The sequence below is a fragment of the Anopheles gambiae genome, chromosome 2 (genome assembly GCF_943734735.2).
Source record: "Anopheles gambiae chromosome 2, idAnoGambNW_F1_1, whole genome shotgun sequence".
Taxonomy (NCBI): domain Eukaryota; kingdom Metazoa; phylum Arthropoda; class Insecta; order Diptera; family Culicidae; genus Anopheles; species Anopheles gambiae.
The window spans coordinates 31,667,869-31,688,013 of NC_064601.1; positions in this window are offsets into that span (position 1 = coordinate 31,667,869).

Below are 20,145 nucleotides of genomic sequence, written 5' to 3' on the forward strand. Positions count from 1 at the left end.
AATGCTGGATGAGTTTGTTTCGGATGGCTGTGTAACGAATGTCTCTGGTAACGGCCCGTTTTATGTTTTCGCAGCACACGTTCACATACACACATACACGTACGCTATTTTTGCGATGCTGTGTGCTGCCTTTCTGTTCGTTGGTTTTGCTTTGGAAAATTGCTATTTCCTCTTCCAACAGTAAACGCAAATGGTCGTGGAAAGCTATCCACGAAAAATGAACAGTAAATGTACGGTTCAGCTGGTCGAGCTCTGGTGCTAATGTTCTTTTGTTTGGGAGCGTTTCTACATACACCGAGACTGCAGCTGAGAGATGGCTGTGAGAGAATTGACAACCGGTTTCTCACGCTGGTGTGTGTAGAAGCTCTGAAAAGCGCCGAGATGAGACTTTTAAAATGATGTTGAAAAAATCCATTTTAATCGCTAAAATGAAATCAAAAAAGTTTCTTTTACTTTTTAATAATATTTCTACGATTATTAGACGGCAAAAATGCAAACTATAATTGATCGATCGCTATAAACTGCCAATTTATTTTTTTCTCAGCTCCATCGTTCTTTGCATGCCGAGGAGAATTCTCTCACCGAAAATGCTGTCAGTCGCTGTCAAAGCATGCTGTCAGTTATTTTCTCAGCTGCATTCTCGGTGTATGTAGAAACGCTCTGGGAGTTTAATTGAAAACATTGCACTCGGTTCAGGTCCTGTTTATCGCTGTGTGCGGGTAATGTTTCCATCTTTATTCACATCATGACAGACAAGCACGATGAATAATCAAATCTATACTATTAGCTGTTGTTGGTGTACAAAATGGTCAATAGAGATATTGTCTTTTTCGTATCTTTGATCATTTCATAAACATTCACAGATAATCTTGTTCGTTTGCATAATTTCACTGTTATTGCGTAATATGAGCTGGTTTAATAAGAATTTTAATACTTCTGCTGGTATATTCTATGTATAAGCGGCCAACGAATATTGCGATGTACTACGATCTGTAGAAAAACATTTAATCGATTTTGTGAATTTTTCGGAAACAGTTAAACCATGAAAAAAAGTCTTTTATTACACAAAAAAGCGTATCTTCACACACGTTGACAGTCACACAGACGCTTCCGACGGAGTCGACACGCACCTCATTAGGTCAAGTAGCAGTAACCGAAGGCAATCCTTGTCCTGCGACCTTCCGTCGTTTGTCGCCGCCACCCCGACGAACGAGTAGCGGTCAGCCGGACACAAATTGGGTGTTGTTTGGAAAATATTTTCAAAATCCGACACGTTCCCCACAGTCCTTTGATCTTTGCTCTGCGTTTGCGTTTTGTGCTCGGTTTGCGGCCGGGTTCATCCTAGCAGGGCTTCTGTTCGCTTCAACGCCTTTAAAACCCTTACATGTGAGTGTGTGTGTGTGTGTGTGTGCGAAGAAACAAACAGGGTGAAAATAGCTGAAGAAAAAGGTGATGAAGCATTTGTCCACCATCATCACCACCTCATCCCCATTCCGTCCGTTGTTTAGAGTGTTTTCCAATTTTCCTCCCGCTTCGAGCCCTATTTCGTTGCTCTGTGCGTTGTACGTGCACATGTGGCTTCATTTCCGGTCAATACGCTCGGGAGGGAGGGGAAGGTGAACATTGTTGTTTACCGTAAACAGTGTCCTTCTGCGTGCTTCCTTAATCTCCGGGTTGGTCCTCCTTGTTGGCTTTGTTTGATGTCATCGCCCAATTGTGTTTCATTTTCGCGTTGATGTTGTGTGTTGCTTGGTGACGGGGGCCGTATAAGGGCCAGATAGGTAGGATTGTAGGACGTTCCGGCAGTTAGCTGGATGATGTGAAAAGAACTGTCATTTATAATTGAATTTATTTCACAAACACAAACCCCCGTACCGTGCTTGGCATGGTTTGGCCGTAAATCATGTAGCGAATGTTTGTTTGTTACTTTAAGTAGCAGCGTATATGTTTGAGATGCATTCAATTGGGATACCAACGATTGGAAATGGTTGCCGTTGTATCCTGCTTCAGCGTGTGCTTCAAAAAGGTTCCACGCCAAAACGCTGCTAATCCTCAACATTCTGGAATAAAGTAATTAACATCTCATCTTCTCGCCCGGCACCACTTTCTTGCCTAATATTCTGCTCAGCAATATCCGGCCTAATCCTTGCATCGTAATAATCGTCAAACTTAAATTACCGTAGCCTTTTGTATCGTAAACAGAGGAGCGTGTGGCGGGTACGGCTCTCGGAAGTTTTACAATCCTCCCTCCCGGCTAATCGGGCTGATTGCTTGACCACTTCAAACACACGCCCCAACCCACTGGCCTGCTGACTGACCGATGGACGCAGGCTGCAGGTCAATCAAAAATTTATAACGAACAATTAGAATCGGAACCGGAACCTGTTTCGCACGCAGTGTCTACAGTAATCCACCACACGAAAACCCCTGGACCCTGGACCTTTCAACTTCAAAGCAAAACTTCAACCGTTATCACACATTCGGCCGCTGCTTCTTGCGTGTGTTGTTCGGCCTCAGGCGAAGGGCGGGATGGGAGTGGAATGGTTCGCTCGTTTTAAGTGAATTATTAACGCAAGGTTGAATTCTTTTTCGACGGGGCAGTAGGACCCGAGCAGCTCTGCACCACCGTGGGGGGTGTCACAATGAAAATCACCGTGAAGATTCCCTGCTGGTAGGAGAGCGTGTAGAAGCGTCCTCACCCGAGTTGACCGGTTCGGTGAGGCGTGAAACACGGCCACATGTGTGCCACACAGGCGTAATTGTGCTGCGAATGTGAGGTTTGCAAACAGTTTTGAACCGCTCCCCCTGCCCTATTCGTATCCGGGGTTGGTTGGTAGGTGAAGTTTGATGATGGGCAGAAAGTGTAAATGTCAAACTTTCTAGTGTGACTCGGTGGCAGCGGACCTGTCAAATGGTATTTGCGTGACGGGATTTGCACTGTCCCTTTTTTAATCCACTTTCATCCGCCCGTCAGTGGGTGAGTTGAGTTTAAAGTTTTAATCTACACTAGAGCGCGTATGTGTGTGTATTGGGGAAGGGACATTATTTGCTAGGAAGCAGCTGGGAAATCAATTTACACTTGACTGCACACAACTGGTCAAAATTATAAAGCAAAACAAATACGAAGCCGTGCGGAGTTGTAAGCAAAGAGAGGCGACTATGGATTAAAATTCAAACGGACAACTATTCTTAACTTGGTTGTCGATTTACAGTTACTCACTGAATAATGCTGGTGATACTTCATTCAATTATTACTATAAGATAACTTCTAAGGATCTAACAGCTTAGTTTTGTCTAACAATTTTAGCCTTTTTTAGAGTCTTTTTATGTTTAGATTGCTTTTCATTGCTTGATTTCATGCTTATTCCATCCCATGTACTGATCTTTCATTATTTTTTATGTATGAAAACGTGACGTACAGATAGGTAAACGCACTTTTGAAGTCGTCCCACAATTCACCTATCTGGGGTCAAAGGTCAGCAACGACAACAGTATGGAAGCTGAGTTGCGCGCAAGGATGCTGGCTGCCAACCGGTTATTCTACAGCCTGAAAAAGCAGTTCACCTCAAAGAACCTGTCGCGACGGACGAAGCTGGGACTATATAGTACCTATACCGGTACTCACATACGCCTCTGAGACATGAACACTGTCCAAATCTGACGAAAAACTCTTAGCCGCGTTCGAGAGGAAGATGCTCAGAAGGATACTTGGCCCCGTATGTGTAGAAGGACAATGGAGGAGCCGCTATAATGACGAGCTATACGAGATGTACGGCGACCTCACTGTCGTACAACGTATAAAGCTCGCCAGGCTCCGGTGGGCTGGCCATGTTGTACGCATGGAAACGGACAACCCAGCCCGTAAAGTCTTTTTAGGCCGTCCACAAGGACAGAAAAGGCGTGGTAGGCCCAAATTGAGGTGGCAAGATGGCGTGGAGGCGTCCGCCATTAAGGTCGGGATAACGGACTGGCAGACGAAGGCGCGAGACCGTGAGCGGTTTCGGGCACTCCTGAGGCAGGCAAAGACCGCAAAGCGGTTGTAGCGCCGGATAAGTAAGTAAGTAAGTATGTATGAAAACTGCAAGGTCTAAGGATTTTTGCTGCTTATGAACACTAACCAATGACTTCAAGTTTGATGGTTTCGTTTATGTAATTAATCGATGGTTTGATTGGTTTGATTGGATTGGTGGAACTAGACAAGTATTTTGCAATAAAATGCCGTTATGGTAAATGCAACAGCAATAATGCTTGTGACTGTTTCCAATGAGTACAAAAGATTTATTTAGTACTCAAATGTTTGTATCGAACAGTTCCAAAAGACAGCTTAGAATAAACATTGGCCGAGTAAAAATTAAAAGCTACTCCATTTCATGTAAATGTTTCATCAATTCCGAAGGTAACTGGTAAGCCACTCTATCAAACTATGATGAGCTGTATTATCGTCTGTTAGCCACCGAGAACTATCTTCTGTAAGCAATCATGTATTAAAACAGGAAAACATACGATGCTGAACTCATGTGCACTCGATACAATCGTAGGTGCATCACTCCAATCCCGCCAACAGGGATAACATCTTCATTAAAGCACTAATTTGAAACGTCAAACAAAGACTTTTCACCTGATGGGGCACCCACTGGACGAGCTTATTTTTGCGATGGGTAAATGGGGCAAACTGGTACTTGGAAGGAGACCACCATTAAACGATGCATGCAGCTCGCAGACACGAGGACAAAGCTCACAGACGCGTCAAGGATCGCCTGCATATATCGATGGAAGCCATCGATACACGGTAGATAATGAAAATGCATGCAAGACAACGGGCGTTTGGTAGCATGTCGTGAAACGACACATGGAGCATAATATTAGAAAACACACGCAGCAGTAAAGTGTGCTGCTTGGAGCACACCCCGGCCAGACGATATTTCAAAGGAATTTATCCCTTTTAAGTGTGTGCTTTTATGATAATTAAGATGCCGGTGGCGTGGCGAGCAAGTCTCATAATTCACCTTCCGCATACGTGCGCTCGTGGCAAAGGACGCCCGTAGCAGTCGTCAGACGCAGTGGGGAGGTGTATGATGGGGCTGAGCTCATTTAGCATAATTTTAATTGCTTTTTTGGTTGGTTCCAATTTTGCCACTCCAGCGTTGCTCGCGTTCCTTTCGATTTTAATTGTGTGTTGGAGGAGACGACTACGGGAAGTGGTGGTCACATATGCGAGGTGCGTGTATTTGTATGCTTAAATAACCATCCCCTTTTCGTTTACACTCCTCTTCCTTTGTGGTGCTAGGTAACCGTTGGCTGGTAGAGAGGGTGGGTGTGCCCTCTCCGCTAGATACTTTCCGTGAAGGGAAAAATCCGTCCCAAAACTAAGGAGAAGGTCGTTTTCGCTAAACGGACGGGTATCAGCGCGCCATTAACGTGTTGGAGCATGAGCGTGGTTTTGCACGGGGAAGAAGAGGGAACGGCAAAGTCAGCTAGGGGCTAGTTTCCTGTGCTGAGGGAATAGGACCGACCGAGCGAGAAAATTGTAATTATTATTATTTCATAAGATTTTATTAATCTACAATACACAGCATGGGCGCTGTCACTATCACCTTGTGCCGGGCGATTAGTTGTTCCGGGGGAGCACGGGTTGTATAGTGCCGAGCATAATAGTTGCTGCCTTCGCACTGGAATGTATGACAGAAACTCATGCCTCCGGTTGTCACCACCCCTTGCCCCGTGACAGCACACGGGACCGGGCCAAATGTGTCGTACTGTGTCGTGCCGGAGTAAGGCCGTGAGCGCTGCCGAACACACAAAGGTAGTCAGATAAATATTCCCAATTTCGCTGCGGACAGGCCATTTGCCAGGTTTTCGCTACCCTGCCCCTGCTTCTCTCCCACTCACACTCTCTTTCCCTGTCTGTACAGCGCAGGAAGAAAAATGGAAGTAGAGAAAATTGCGTTCATTGGCGCTCGTCCTCATTTCCCGGTATTTCGCACATTGCCGCTCGCTAGTCCTTTGCTGGTCGGCTGCCTAGCTGGAAACACGGCCATGCTTTAGAACATGCATTCCACATGCCCCGGACTCTCCAACAGCCGAACATGGTACAGCCATTTGTTGCGGTCAGAGGTAACGATTCCGGTTAGTTCCATTTCGCTGGCCCTCTCTACGCCCGGTGGATAGCGGAGCGAAGCATACGGTTTCACTTTCGATTATGTTTATTAAAACTGTCCCTCACGGCGGCAATATCTGTGTGCTTGTGTGTGCGCGTGTGTGTATGCTTACCAATTTTCCTGGCTCAAACGGGGAGCGTAGCGGTGCTTGAAGGGCATGATGGGCGGTGTATTTGGCTGGTGGAAGGATAAATTGCAATCATTTTGCTGCCGATCCGGGCCGGCGACGGATAAAGCATGGACAGAAATTAATGCTGTCGCAGCGCGGGAAACCCTCAGCAAAAGGAAGGATGGAGCAGCCACAACACACACACATACAGAAGGACACGTGAACCGAAAGGAAAAGCTAATTGTGCACAGGACGAAGGGCAAACACAAATGCACACAGATGAGTGGGACTTGATTTTTAGTCAACCGAATGCCAGCATTTTCCATGCAGGACCTTGTTGTTTAATCGAGGAGTAATTTGTTCGGTTTTTAATCGACCTGTCCTGGCAGGTGGACAAATAATCTGACCAAATATGAAGCCAATCATCGTACGCAAACAAGCGTCCGGTAGTTGTAGACTGTTCTCGTATTTGCAATGTAACGTTTTGCCTTTACTGTTGTATTTTAAAACATTTAACAATATTTTAAATGTTCTCGTTGCTATGTTTTATAGCAAAGTGCTACTTAGCAGCTTATTTAAAATATGTTTTACTACTAACATAAGCCTAGCTTAATCTTTTAAACATTGTTTTCCTAAATTTATGTGTGAAAATTAAATAAGCTAACTAGTAGGATATACACAGATAACATTGTGGTTGTATTTTAGGCTTACATTATGCTAAATTATTCAACAATTGGGTTAGTTTGTTTGCCATTTTCGAGACACATGGCAACGTGTGTGACAGAATTATTATTCTAAAAAATACGACAACGTCAAAATCAACCCTTATCCGATAGCACATAAACCCAAACTGCCAAAGTGGGTTAACTGCACCTACAAAATTTAAATTGTTTCGGCAAATAATACCCCCCTTGGGTCAGAAAACAAAAAAAAAAAAAAACAAAATATAAAAAGAACCACAAAAGAACTTAAAAAATCGTGGTAGGCTTTCCGTCATGTTTCTGGCGCTTGTAAAATGTGGCCAGTGCGTTGTGCATTCGATTATCATCAATTTATTTCGATTTTATGTAAAAAACATGTCGTCGCCTTGGCTCCTGTCCGGTAGGGAGAACTCTCTTGCTTCTCAACAGCCGTCACCGCCGCCGCACGCCGCCTCCGGTTGTTACGCGGATGCTGAGAAACGATTTCGATGCTTCGTCATAAAAATGGTTTACGGGCGGGCGTGCACAAATGTTTGCTCTTTGACGGGGTGGAGGTGGGTGGAGTGCCTCCAACGAACATAAATCGTTAAAAATGGAAACACTTTGAACAACAAGCCTGGGCGAACGTGAATAAACGATTAGATGGTGATGTCTTTTTTTTGTTCCTTGCGTGTTTTCCTCTCGTCCAGGGAGCCGTTACACGCCTCCAGGCGATGTTGTGGCGACACTTCTTTCCGCTCGTGAGGAGCAAATTTTTATCGGGAAGGCGACAGTCGGGACCAAATGGAAAAGCGTATTTTCCAGTGTGTAGCTCATAGCGAACGCCGAAAGGGGAGATTTTTCGCTCTGACGCGTAGCGTATCGAACGCGAATGAGCAATTGCAGCCAAGGCTCTGTCGATTATGCCTTGAGCCAAGATCCCTTGAGCCTTCCGCGAGGAGTACACGGTGATGGAGCATCTAGGCTTTCGGGCAGCTTGCGGATGGCGTCAATTGACGTGATCCTGCTATTTATGGTTGCCATGGGTCGTCTGGCTTTTGGCATGTTTGCTTAGGACACACGATGGTGATTAGGGCTAATTTATGGCTGCCTCGCGTATGCCTACCCAATCACGTATGGGTACGGCGAGGGGCTGTGATATAGAAATGTAAAGTTTGATAATGATGGAGCTGTAAAACAAATAAATTAACCTGTTATAGTGATAGAAAGATAACCTAACAATCGTAAGTGTGGGTCTTTGATCAAAATGTTGTAATTTTAGAATTTGGAAGACGGTTTGATGCGCTTTTAAATGCAACGAAGCGGATGTTTTGGACAAATAATTAGAAACTCCATCCGTGGTTATTATAAATGTGGATTTGTAAAGGAGAGGCTCTTTAATTTACTTGTAAATATAATTTACTTGGCTAGTGAATTGCTCAATTGAAGTCTGATACGTACAACTGCGACACTTGCAACACTTGAACGCTTGCAGTCATCATACAGACACCAGCACTGAAGTGACACTCGTCGCTGGCCGAAAACAGCACTTGGTCCAAACCATTGCTCGTAAGCCAGTGTCATAAATAATTCATACCAAAGCACAGCCACAGCTCGTTCCGGCAAACGGCAACCTTTCTCGTTGAATGTCCTTTCGGTTGATTTGATTGATGACACTGATTTGGTCTCCGTCTCCGCAAATCCCCGTTTGGCCTGTACCGTTGTGTCGCCTTTCTTCCATCCAAGGAAATGAGCCATTTCACTCACCGACGGTCCGATGATCCGATGTGTGCGCCTCGTTGGGGGTCAGTTGCTTTTGAGTGTGATTGAAAATGTGCAATAGTTTTCGTCAGTGCGTCCATTCGCAGCGGAGATGATCTTGTTCATTTGTCTTGATTGTTTATGGTGAATATTTCATCACCACCGCCCGCGCTTGGTTCCTTTGGTTTGGGATCACTGCCCAACGTCCACATTGCTGCTCGTCTTCGGTTTTATTACAAGTGTCCAGCAGTTTTTGTTGTTCTTCTTTTCGGGAGGTTACGATTTGCTGTTCAGTTTACGGTTTTATTTCGGTTGAAGACATTTTTTTGTGTTCTTCTTCCCATCACAAGTTCCATGTTTTTTATTGTTTTGTTATAGACGACAACGATGTCATAATTCTGCACGGTCTTATATTGCGCGAAATGTTTTGACACGAGGCTGGCGTTCGTAAGGAACGTTAAAAAGGGGATTTTTTGGTTTGTGTGACAAATGAAGCGTCCACTATCGATGATCTGAATCGATGGATGATAAATGTCTGCCATTAGGAACGATGGATGTTGATAGTAAGAAATCGGTTAGCTAGCGTAGCGTACATGCTGTAACGTAGATAATTTTTATTATGTATATAATCCAATAATAATATTCAAACCATTGTTGTTAAAATTATAAACTTACAGAATCTTAAAGAAGAAAAAAAGTTATCGCTTTATCGTGTAACCAGTACGATAAACCTCTAAAAGAATTAAACAAAATATCTCGTTCATCGGGGGTTTTCCTTTATGCTTCATGTCAGTTTTGTTTTCATTGTCATATTTTGTCTTTCGGAATGTTGAGAATGAGGAGAAGGACTAGAAACACGTTTTTATTTGAAACAATTTTAGAAATTGCAACAGCTTTAAACATTTGAAACCTCATTTAAACAAATTAAATGTCATTTGTTATACACAAGTACAATAATGCTGAACCAACTACAACGAGGTTTCTACCTTAATGTTTCGAAGATAATGGTAACAGTTTAATGAGTTCACAATGATGTAAGAAGTTTTAGAGTAGGAGACTTCATACACAAATCCGGCCGATGAGGTTTAATATGTTCGCTATTGTAGGTCTGCTTCACATTAATGCTTAGGACCTCATTCTGCTCTCTCTAGTTTTCTATCTAAAGACGGCCTCTCGTAACCCGGTGTTATCATAGCTAACTGTTAAGCCCTTTAGTTTATGGGGTTTTGTTTTTATGTTTATCTGAATACCGTCTCAGTAACACCTTAAACAATGAACAGTGTACTCGACAAAAATTTACTCCCGCAATGACGAGCAGCCTAAGGCACAAATGAACAAACAACCACAGGAATCTCATGAAAACCAACAAAACTCAAACCATCAGAAAAAACCCCTTAAAATCCTGCAGTTTGTTGCGTAAGAGGTCGAAAGGGAGAAAGGGAGGACAAAAAAACACACACAACCACACGAAACAGAACGTAGCTCGATGCTAAAGCCGAACGGAAAGCGTCCGTCACGATAGCGCACACGTGCGTTGATGCCAACAGTTCGCGTCCTGTGCGTTCCTGTGCACTAACATTTACGTGACAACAGTGGCCAGTCGTCGTCCCGGGGCACCAGTTCGGGTGCGCAATCTTCATTTCGCACCGACCGGGAAGGGGGGAAGAGGGGGCTGTGTTTGCTTTTGAGTGAGCTAGTAACAAAAAAAAACACACACACACACACATACTGCGGTCCAATACTCAACTTCAATTTTGAATCCTTTCAAACCGGCGGGCACGGAAGAATCGCGCGAGCACCGGAAAACGCACGTCGGGAATTCTAAATTCATCTCCAGCCACCATAGCATAAGCATGAGTGCATGAATAAACCATCAACCCCCTCCGGACCCTCCTGCCGGCCACTGCCGTTGTGGCAACACTGGGTGGAATTCGAAAGGGTTGTTTTAGAGAAGGCGCATCCCATCCTGAATCCAGCTGAAGAGAATGGTGGTGGATGGTGATGGAGAGAGTGTTTTTTTTCGGTTCATTCCTTGCTGCTGCATCTCCTATCTCCTGGGCAAGGAGTCGGTCGTGATTCGGCGTTGTGGATGTGTTTGCTTTTCCACTTGCATTTCGATTTTTCGGTAGATCCCGGGATGGGTTTATGATGTCTATCGAAACATTCCACACGGGCACCAGGTTCGTCTGCGGCACTTCAACCTCCAGCTCGTTGCGTTTGATTACTGCTTTCGGTTGGCGCTTGTGTTTAGGCCCGTGCACGTTTCCCAGGCACGTTGAAAACTGTGGAGTTTGTGTGTATGTGTGTGTGTGTGTGTTTTTTGTATTTATTAAAACAACTCTACAGCCCACTCAATCGCCGCTGTTGACGAATTTTGCTCCTGTTCTACTTTATCTCCCAAAAACCCGTGGCCACCGTTGAGCTCAAATTCCCTCTTTCGACCAAAGCTTATCGCGTCGACAGTGCTGCACCACAGGCAGGTGTGTTTCGTCGTTGAAGTAGGATTCTTTCGCTCCATGAATCAATGATGAAGCTGATCCGTGACATAGAGCCGTGACGATTTTTTGTTGTTGTTCCGAAGTTTAGTTTTTGCAACACTCACACCATACAAACAGTGAAACAAAATGTTCTAAAATTTCCATTACCTAACGTTAACAAAACTCCACCGTGCACGGTGATACAAGGCGGAAGGGTTAGGAGCATCAGTTTTTTTTTGCCCTTTGGTTGCAGTGAGTGGATGAATGAATGCAATGAATAAGATACGCCTTCGCTTCAGGGTCAAACATGTTAAAAAGTTGGACGCTTTGTCAGTGGTACAAAAATGAAGTAAAAAAGATCTTGCACAGCACCGTGTGCCTGTTATAGAAATTGCGTTCTATTTTTTTGTTTCTGTTGTATAAGATTTTCCCTAACGAAATGCGTCCGGCAAGGTCCGTACGCGGTACACCATATGTAACGGTGAGCCCCGGCCCGGGTCATAATCAAATTACACTGCGCACCCTTTGCTTTATCGGTCAGAAAAACGAAGGGGTGCGCGTTCCTGGCCAATTCTTCCTGGCGCAAACATCCCCTCCCGCTCTTCCTCTGACACCGGTCATGGGGTGTGTGGGAGCTTTAAAATAAACCTAATTATTGTTTGCTTTGATGATGACGCGGCAAAAAAGAAGAGCCCGTTCGCGAACATGTCCCTCGGGGCGACACGGGTCTGCATGGTGGACGACAACGCATCTCCATCGGACGAAGCCGTCGATAACGAGTCAGTGCGAGTGTGTAGCGTGCGCGATGCTTATCATCCGGTTCCGGTTCACAACGTCCGTGTACACACTCTGCTGCCCGGCGAAGCAACCTGTTCGGTTAGGCGTTGTCGTCCTCTGACGGGTAAATCCTTCTTTCGGCACGCTTCGTTGAGCGCACATCCTCCCTGTCTTTTTTGGGGTATTTTCAGCGCAAAAAAAAAAAACGAACTTAAAATCCCTCCTTACCGGTGTTCCGACACGCAACCGGGGCCTAGTCGCACGGGGGATGCACAAACTAATCACAAAGGATCCGTTCAGCAGGGCACGGTCACATATATGCAAGTCCTTTGATTGCCTTCGCAGCGGTCCCATGGTTGGTTTTTCTCCCCCGGTCTTTCACATTTATGATGATGGATGTGGTAAACAGGATAAACAACGGGAAGACAAGGGCCCAAATTCGCGAATTGGTTCCGTCGCATGCAAAATAATGGCCCTTTTCGGCTTTTGCCAGCAAACCGGGAAGAAACTGTCCACCGTCGTCGCCACTGATGTGCTTCAATTTAATGCGTGAGCTGCAATTGAATTATAGTCGCCCTCGCCGTACTCGCGTGCTGCTCTGGTGTTGGTTTCGTGGAAGGTACGCACTTTTTTGGCAATTTATTTCCGCCCAAAATCTTCACAAAAGCTTCCCTTGTTTTCTACCCACCCACGGTGGCTGCTGCTGCTTAGCCACCCGGTAGTTAATATGTCAAAATCAACGCAAGTTGCGCGTGAGTGAACCGGAAAAGCAGCACCGGTTTGCGCGGCATATGTGATCCGACCTGCGTGCGTGCGTACGTGCGTGTGTGTGTGTGTGCATTTTCCCTCTCAAAGGGCGCGTCCGTTCAAAGGCTGTCCCTGCATGTGTGTTAAGGATGGGCCGAAAAACGGTAACCCAAATTAGGTACGGTCGGAGGGTGGTGGTGCCCTTCTCTGCGCAAAGGTTTGGGTTGATTTTCGGTGGTTTTTGTGGCCAAAATTTGCATGTCACCCAATCAACGGGAAAACAAGCGGGAGGCTCAACCATGCAAGTGGGGTACAAAATGCGTTACAACGACCGTGGGATTACAGATTTCTTTTTTTTTTCATCTTTTTTTATAAAGAAGTTTTGCACTTTCTCATGGAAAGGGGAAAAATAGGGTGGAAAACGAAGGTAGTTTCCGAAACCATTTTATTTATACTAAACTATGTAATGATTTTACATTTTCATTTAAATTTGATCTGACCTGACCTTTGAAAACATTGCAATTTCCAATCAACAATAAAGTTAATAAACGTTTTCAAATTCAAATGGTAAAATCTAGGGTTATTTGAACTAAAAAAATCTTTTTTTTTTCATTAACCATAAATTTTTGCAAGATGATTTAGGCTGACAAAACGAATAATTACGCTTAATGTGCATTTTACGTCTTAAAAATGCTTTAAAGTTTGAAAGGTTTAACATATTTGCATGCTGTATCATAAATCTTCGCCGTAAGCCCGCCAAAGATCGAAACAAACAAACTCCAATCCAGAAGCCACGACGATTTCCCCCTAAGAACTCTCACTCTGCCCTCATGTCCTAGTGTGTGAAATTTCGACCGTGTGCTAGACCGCGATTCGGGGTACCGTCATCCCCTCGGCTTGCTGCCGCAGGACGACGCAGACAGCAGCTAATAATTTATTTATGATTTACTGGGATCCGTGATCATCCGCCAATTGTATCCAATTCGCTGCATGGCTCTCGGTGCGTGGCATTAGCCGACTGCTGGGGTCCAATGTTTCGCGTCACAGCGTCCCACAATGCATGACAATTTGCATACGTGTGTCCGTTTGCGGGAAAATGGTCCGCCTCGTGACACGTGCGCCACTTCTGCGGTGTACGTGTGTGTGTGTGTGTGTGCGCGCGTGGCGAGTGTCAATGGCATGGCGCAAATTGGTTCAACAAGCGTTACGAAATTTGCTGGAAAAAGGGCTTTTGCCACGGTCGCGAACCGCCGCGTCCTAATCCGAAGGGGGAGGCAGAAAAATTTGGCTGATATTGTTTGGCTGTCCTTGTGTGTGTGTGTGTAGTACCAGATGTGCGCAACTACAAGGTGTGGGATTCCGGCGCAATCGAGCGAAAGCGCTGCCTTTCGACCACGGGTCGGTAGAGCGTTTGGTGCAATTTAATTAGGGTCAAAATCGGTCCCTTTTTCCAACCATTAATATTTACTGCAAATGTAGTCGTTTCTGTCCCGTGTCAATGGCGGTCGCTGGCGGTCCGGGGGGAGGTGGTAGAAGGTGGATGAGAACCAGTTGCAGCTAGTGTGTTTCTGGATGATTCTTGTATCCTTTGCCCGTCCATACAAAGCGATACGATTTTTCTCTCTAGCAAGAGACTTTTCTTCCTTCGAGAAGGTTGTTGGCCGGAGAAGGTAAGCTGTTGGAATAAATCTTACATGAATTTCTTGAACTTATTTCCCCCCCCCCCCTCCCTTACAGTGGCTTACCGGGGGTGTAGTGGTGACCATAAGATGTATCCCAAGTAACAGTTCCCCGCACAAAATTCTAATGATCACCATAACCATAACGATAAATAATGTGAAAATATTAAATTATAATTATGGTAATTACGGTACTGCATCGGAAGAAGAAGAAGAAAGAAAGAGAGGAGAGGAGAATGTGTTTATGTTCCTGACAGTCCCTCGTTGTTGGGATGAATCTGCCCGTAAGCTGTGGGGCTTCTGCTGTCCCGCTGCAAAACAACAGGGACAGGCAAGGCGTTTGGTGTTGCCCAAAAGGACATACCATATTGATGGAGCGCATCGAAAACCATATGTGATTCTGTGCGAAGGGCAAGTAATAATGTACGTCCATGATGTGTGAGTGTGTCTGTGTGTGCGGACGGGCATTTATCGTCGTAATCCCAGGTCTTGCAAATGGCTCTCGAGATCGATCGTCTGTTTCCGGTCGTTTTCGTTGACGCTTTGTGCTACACTGTTTTACCGTCTGCCGTTGCACCGTTGAAAGTTTGCCCAAGTTGCGGTCGATTAGTGGAGAGCATTTGGGGGGAAATTGATTACCGTAAACAAGGAAGCTTATGCGACAGATCAGCAACCGACGTCCTGCTGCGTCTCGGAAGTGCAGGCTGCAAAAGTGCAGATGATACGGGTTTGGGGTCGAGACAGTAAATCACTAACAACACCACAACACGCCGTCTTTCCGTGTTGGATCAACGCCGTTTGTTGTTTGGTGACTTTGAGTGTAGGTGTCTTGGGCGAAGCCATTAAATCATTGCTGGCAGCCAGATGTGATATACTTACTCCAGCGAAAGTCAGTGTTATGTAAGCTCTAAGGTTAAACAGCGTTCTTGCTTGAACGTATGTTCTAGTCGTAGCAATGAACTAGTTGCAATCAAATGATTAAATATAATATTGTTATTTATTAAGGGGTAGCCAAAGTTTTTTGAAACATCTGCAATGTTTTATACTGTTTCTCAAAGTTGTTGTGTTCGTTCCACGATTTAACAACTGTTTCCATTTTTTTGGATCATATGGTTTGAAAATAATCAGACAAAGATGCCCTTCACGATTCTAGTCAGTTTTTTTGTATGAAGTTTAACAGTTGGAGGCTGAAATCATGTAAACAATCCATTCAAAACCACACACAAAACTAGCCTGTAATTTTCAGTCTAGATTATTCTAGCCTCAAAGCTAGAATTTCATTCGAGTACCTGGTCGAAAAATGGCAAAAAGTTGGTGTTTACATTTATCCCAAAGTGCATTAAAGAGATCTGGTGATGGAATCCAGAATCAAAGTGTATGTAGTCCAGGTGTTCTTATAGCATGTTTTTTATAACTAAATTTGAATATCACTATTTTGACCGGATGGGTGAAAACTTTTGTTCAAACAAGCTTTCTGGAGACTTGACGAATACACAAAACACTCTTAAAATCTTTATTCAGAAGCAGAAGCGATAAAAATCAGCCTTCTAAATTCATACACCTTGGGATAAGCCCACTCGTATATTATACTCACTTAGATAGTTGCTCCAAAACTGCTATACAAGGAAGCAGCCATACAGCTGACAGGCTTAAATTTCAGCATACCAACTTAAAACGGAAAGGATCCCAAAGTCTGCAAACGATGGGACACATTCGAATATATTTAATTATAAATGGATCTTATTCAACACATTTTCGATACCAGGTGAGATATCGTAAGACCCATTCCAAAATTTTGGCTATACAGTCAAAAACCCTTTAGAAAGCGTTGTACTTACCTTTTAGTTTTTGAATTCAAATTTATTGTACCACGAATGTTGCATAGTTATATAAATTCCCTACTATTTTTCAAACTCATCGCTATTTCGTTGGAACCAAATAAAGGTACTAAACCCTCCAATGGCACAATAAAAGAAAATCGTGTCAATTTTCCTACATATTGGCTAAGGAAAGTGTAACAGCCGCACAGCAATAACTATAAACCCTTTGATTTTCAGATTTTCAGCTATTATTTGTGATAAGGCACACCGTAAAAACTAACACAAACACACCCAGGGCCGGATAATCATCTTTACTTTTTGCAACCAAAAAAAGGCACTCTCCAATCCGCTCTAAAACCATACCATAGTGTCGCACCCTCAGCGGGCACCCGGTGTGCAGCTAAATTCTGCCCACAGGAGAGTGATTCGTAATAAATAAACAAGTGCAAACTACAAAATTCTACACCACCACCCGAGCACCCGAGCTCGTTAGCCATTCCCGGGAACGTTATCGCCCATTTTCGTGTGCTCAAGCATATGTGTCCGTTTTTTGGGTGGGAATTTCCTTTTCATTTTTTTTCCTCTCTCAAGTCCAACGGTCACCACCGAGACCGGGTGCAATAATCGTTAGTCATGAAAACGCTGTGCAAACTGTGTGACTGTGTGTGTGTGTTTATAGGGTCCTCGGGCTGGCCTGAAAACCAACCTCCTGATCTCAACCCAGCACCCACCCGCTTCTCTAATGGTCAATCCTATCGGAAAATTATTGCGGCGACGATTTCATGCGAAAACATGCCATGAAACAAGGACCTTTCTCTCGGTGTGCGAACGTTTTTTAAACCGTATCTAGTTGTACTGCTGCGGTACGAGGTTTCTGTCACCCGGAGCGAATGCACGATTTTGCATAACACACATACACACCGTCGACCTTCTGATTCGCGCCTTCCGCGCTACAACGGCGAAACCACCCAAAAACCATCGGGCGACAATTGATGCGCGATTGTTTTTCGCTGTGTGTGTCTCGCTTCCCGTCTCTGGAGGGTTCCAGCTGCCAACCAACGACTGCGGTGCATTGCTGGAGTATGCAATTTGCTAGATTAGATCACGTTTTGCTCGTCCCGCCCCGTGATGGAGGGAAAGGACATCGAGGGCTGACCCGTGCGCACCCGAGTGAAGCGCAATGGGGTTGTAGCGATGGTAAATCATGTGTCTACCTTCCGGGCGCAATTTAAACAGTCTGTACCGGGTTTCCAGCCGGCTTCGTTTGATCGTGCTCTGTCTTTGGTCGTTCTTTTGGGGGAGGGCGTCGCGTCTGGTTAGAAAGTTCACAACCCGCTGGCGTTAGGTGTCACGGGATCAAGTGTTATGCGAAAGAAGCGAATAAAAAACCACATCTGCAACGCTTTCGGCTATCCAGGAGAAACTGAAGTTTGATTATTAATCTGTCTACCGAACGGCTGTGGTCGCATATAAGTGAGACTTTTAAATCAGCAATTGCTTACACTTGCAACTTAAACAAACAGCCAAACTTTGAATACAGCCTCATAATTCTTCCCCCTATTTGGTGCTACCGCTTCTGGGTCGCTCTAGTGACCCTCGAACCTAAATCACAACAGATATTGCTAATCTCTGTATCGCTTTATGTGGCGCATTCGGGCTCATAATTTAATTAACCTCACTAGGCACGCCACCGCCTAACCACCCACACCAACAGTGGGCGGTTGTCTTTTAGTACCGCGCGTGCCGCTTCACGTAAGGTTTGCGCGAAGAGGTGTGAAAACACTGATACACCTCAAAGAACACGAACATTTTTATGATCGTTTCACTAAACACTTTCCCCACTTCGTGTTTGGCAATGTTTACACTGCATGTGCAGCGCAGGGACCCGGGAGCGCGGGAGACGGTTAATACTTCATCCCGGTCGAGGTTTTCTGTATATTTTTTTTGGTGTTGTTCTTACGTTACTTTATTAAAACTTTAAGATTGCCTCCGCGCAAGACGGCGTTACCGTAACAATCATCTTTTCTCATTTTCTGCTTCCAGCCGCGACTAACAGGAAGGGGACAGGCAACAACGATAGCGGCATGTAGCAGCAACAGCAAATGAACTTACCGAATGTAAGCGACCACCTTGTGAACTAATCACCCACCAGGGAGCAAGAAGGGGGGGGGGGGGGGGAAAGAAAGTACAGCCACGGGCAGGCAGCACGGGACAAGGAGCGCGCGCGAAATCTAAACTTATGACGGAGTTAATTCTGCACCTTTACACCAACTTTTCCAAACTGTTCTGTGTGCGTTCCGGTTGGCTTGGCGTTTTTTCCCCCCCGTTCACTTTTTTCTGTTCTCGTTTTTTTCATCCTCTGTGTGTGTGACGATGGTCGTAAAGTTTCATTCATAAATTGTACGTTATTAATATTCGCGTAAGTTTACGCAAAAAGGCGTTTGTGGCGCCGCTTCAGACTTCAGGTTTTTGTAGAGATGTTTTTTTGTATTCTCTTTTGTGTGTGTGTTGTATGGTGCAATGGTTGGCTATTGGAACAATATAAAGTAATTTAACTAATCCTCTTTCGTTCTTGTACCAGTGGTCCTGGGTCCTTTTTGTGCCTGTTTTTATGATTTTTTTAGGTACAGAAAACAAATTAGAAGCTTATCAATCATCCAGCCTTGTAAGAACTAGTATCACTAATAAGGGGAAAAATCGTAACGAATCTACCTGTCTTAGAAATTGCAGGGCGGATAAGGTTATTTAGAATTGGTTGATTTACTTTAAATTTGTTCACTTTAAATTACATCAGTTATGTGTCCATGTTTTTTACTCATCTTAAAAAAATAGTTCAATAACTGTTTCCACACATTTCTAAACTGCTTGGATGCATAAACTATCATAAACAAGCATACTGCTTGGACTCAAAAACCATGTTTTGCTATGAATGTTTAAAACAAAAATTCCCAAACATAAAAATGGACCTATCCCATCATGTTCGCTCTGCAAAAGGACGACGAACTGCAGTGGGGTCGGCAGGGTTAATCTAAGCAACAGCCCGAAAATGTACAATACCTACGAAAAAAAATCTACAACATCAAAATCAAGATGGACGCACGAACGGTACCCCGGGAACGACATGCGGTCATGCGGGAGAAGCACACCGAACGGAGAAAGGGCAATAAAATTAATTAAGGATTAATTAAATAAGTGCACTAAACTAGCATCCAGTTTGCTCCAGCAGTAAGCGGAGTACCCGGTTCGTCCCTTTTTAAGTCTAAGCTTGGTGGACGCTTAGACTTGTACATTTAGCAACGTTTGGTCGTTGGGAATTATTTGGGACCAAAGCCGAGTCTTTTCACAGCCGCACAAGGTGTGTGCTGGCGGGGCCGGAGTGGTGGGAAAGATATTCTAATTAAAAATGTTGTTAATAAATTTTACGGTTATTTAGAAGTGGTGTAACGGTTAAGTAACAGTGATTTTTGATCGCCACTCCACACTGCTGTCGGGTTTTGTTGGGAGAAGGAGCTGCAAAAAGGTTTGCAGCTCGGATTAGCGGATGTAGTTGAAGGAAAGAGTTTTTTTTTTCGTAATTTTGCTACCTTTCGTTACGTTATTTTTTAAGGCATTAGCAATATGAAGAACGTGATGACAAGAACATGACTAAAAATTGTCAAATATATAAACACACTTCTCTTTTTAGTGATGCATCTGTCAAATAGAACTCCCGAAAATCACCCCGTTTTACCTATATGGTCTAATAATGGTTTCAGTTTGCATAGAAGCTACCAAATAAGATGCGTGCCTTCTCCCTCTACTTAACACATCGTGCAAAGGCAGGAACGATCCAAGCAACTTGTTTTATGTCATTCTGCTAAGCACATTCGGCGCTTCTGTTGCAGATGCACCACCGCGGTTTACTGTGCCGATCTAAGACAGGTGATGAATGACGCGA